At 48.9% G+C, this 2,166-nt stretch overlaps 2 non-coding genes across 2 annotated transcripts; both read right to left on the bottom strand.

Moving 5' to 3' along the window:
• Window positions 1–256: 256 nt before the first annotated feature.
• Window positions 257–329, bottom strand: Trnaa-cgc (transfer RNA alanine (anticodon CGC)). The gene has a single exon. It is a non-coding gene; the product is annotated as a tRNA-Ala (tRNA).
• A 1,521-nt stretch (window positions 330–1,850) lies between these two features.
• Trnaa-cgc (transfer RNA alanine (anticodon CGC)) lies at window positions 1,851–1,923 on the bottom strand. The gene has a single exon. It is a non-coding gene; the product is annotated as a tRNA-Ala (tRNA).
• Between the last annotated feature and the right edge of the window lie 243 nt (window positions 1,924–2,166).

A 2,166-nucleotide genomic window follows, 5' to 3' on the forward strand; every position in this document is an offset into this window, starting at 1 on the left:
TCGAAAATAGAGTTCGGACACCGCTCTGAGTAAGACGAACGTGTTGTCCACCCTCTAGACTTCAATGAGGTTAAGCCGTGATACCTAAGACAGATCTGCACTCGATGACACCTCGATAACAGCCGGTCCCCACACTTACATCTTGCTCTCCTTACGTCAGTATACATCATATCAGTTTGTGACGCTGGCTTTGCAACATCTTGCGTGCCTTTAGGTTCGCCGCGACCAACACTTACAATGCACTGACCACAAAAAGTTGAGGCGCCGCGGCTTGAACCCTGCACCTTTCACATGCGAAGCGAACGCTCTACCAACTGAGCTACGCCCCAGGCACGACCAAACTGCGCTATTCCCCATTCTTTGCGACTCTGATGCGCACGTACACGATGGTTGGTTGGTTTGTAGCGGTGAAGGGAGCAGAGTACAAATGCGCGGACACGTTCATATACACAAAAGTTCCATGTAGTTTCGATGCTCTGGTATTACAAATGCAAATTCCGTCTGTTTTTAACGTCTTAAATTGAAAGAGCCGTCACAAATTGCTCCGTTTTCACTCCTTGTCGACAATCATACAGCACCTGAGGTAACAAACACATCTCGAGCCCCATTGTGCACTCCATTATTCATGCCAACTTAGTGCCTCGCTCTTTACTACTGTGTACTAATCTTGTCGTCCAACTGCAAAACACTGGGCCACAACAAGTTTCCGCGTCTCCATTGCACTGCGCATACTACAAAACGCTCCCCAAACTTGGCACTCACCCACGCAGCCGACTTTTCCGAATTTCCACGACACTCACGCAACGCTCACGCTAGTGACAGCATTATTTATAGTTCGACGTCGCGCCAAAGCGAATGAGCACATTTCGCCTACGGCTTAGGCCGCCCTCCTAGAGTGGCTGCTCGGTGTCTGCAGGCAGCGAGGGTCTGCTAGCTTCCTGTGTTCGCACCTATGTCACCTGTGCTTGCTTGTCAGAGACAGACTATCGCAAAACATACAACTCACTCCATGAATTGATTGCTACGGCATCTGTTATCAGCAGTCACAACTAGCAACACCAGTAGCAGCCGACTGCACGCAAAGAATAGGAATGTGCAGTGGGATTTACGTGAACTCGGCGCAAGGCAGTTCTTTCCGACATAGGCTTGAGAATCTTACGGGAACACTTGTACTGTTTCTAAATAAAGTGTAGGCGTGGGAGGAGGGTGCTTCCCGCGCACTAATAACAGCACGCTTGCCAATTGTGGATGCTAATCATTCGCTTGTATCTTCCTAGACACATCTGCAGGCTGAGAATTATTCCACTTGCATGGCAAGGTGCACATGTAGGCGTGTTAAAAATTCTGGAGGCACTGGGTATTGATCCCAGTACCTCTCGCATACTAAGCGAACGATCTACCATCTGAGCTACGCCCGCCCCCCCCCCCGAAGACTAATGGTGCTACATACAGCCATATAGACGACACAGACCCTTGCACTCCCATTATTCAGCAGACAATTACTACTCTCTATGTATCCGTTAGGGTGTCTTTCAGGTTTCGTGCATTCTGTATCGAATCGTAGTTGGCCACAATGAAAGTGGCACGTATAACGTCGAAAATAGAGTTCGGACACCGCTCTGAGTAAGACGAACGTGTTGTCCACCCTCTAGACTTCAATGAGGTTAAGCCGTGATACCTAAGACAGATCTGCACTCGATGACACATCGATAACAGCCGGTCCCCACACTTACATCTTGCTCTCCTTACGTCAGTATACATCATATCAGTCTGTGACGCTGGCTTTGCAACATCTTGCGTGCCTTTAGGTTCGCCGCGACCAACACTTACAATGCACTGACCACAAAAAGTTGAGGCGCCGCGGCTTGAACCCTGCACCTTTCACATGCGAAGCGAACGCTCTACCAACTGAGCTACGCCCCAGGCACGACCAAACTGCGCTATTCCCCATTCTTTGCGACTCTGATGCGCACGTACACGATGGTTGGTTGGTTTGTTGCGGTGAAGGGAGCAGAGTACAAATGCGCGGACACGTTCATATACACAAAAGTTCCATGTAGTTTCGATGCTCTGGTATTACAAATGCAAATTCCGTCTGTTTTTAACGTCTTAAATTGAAAGAGCCGTCACAAATTGCTCCGTTTTCACTCCTTGTCGACAATCATA

This window comes from Schistocerca gregaria, chromosome 10, assembly GCF_023897955.1.
Source record: "Schistocerca gregaria isolate iqSchGreg1 chromosome 10, iqSchGreg1.2, whole genome shotgun sequence".
NCBI classification, from domain to species: domain Eukaryota; kingdom Metazoa; phylum Arthropoda; class Insecta; order Orthoptera; family Acrididae; genus Schistocerca; species Schistocerca gregaria.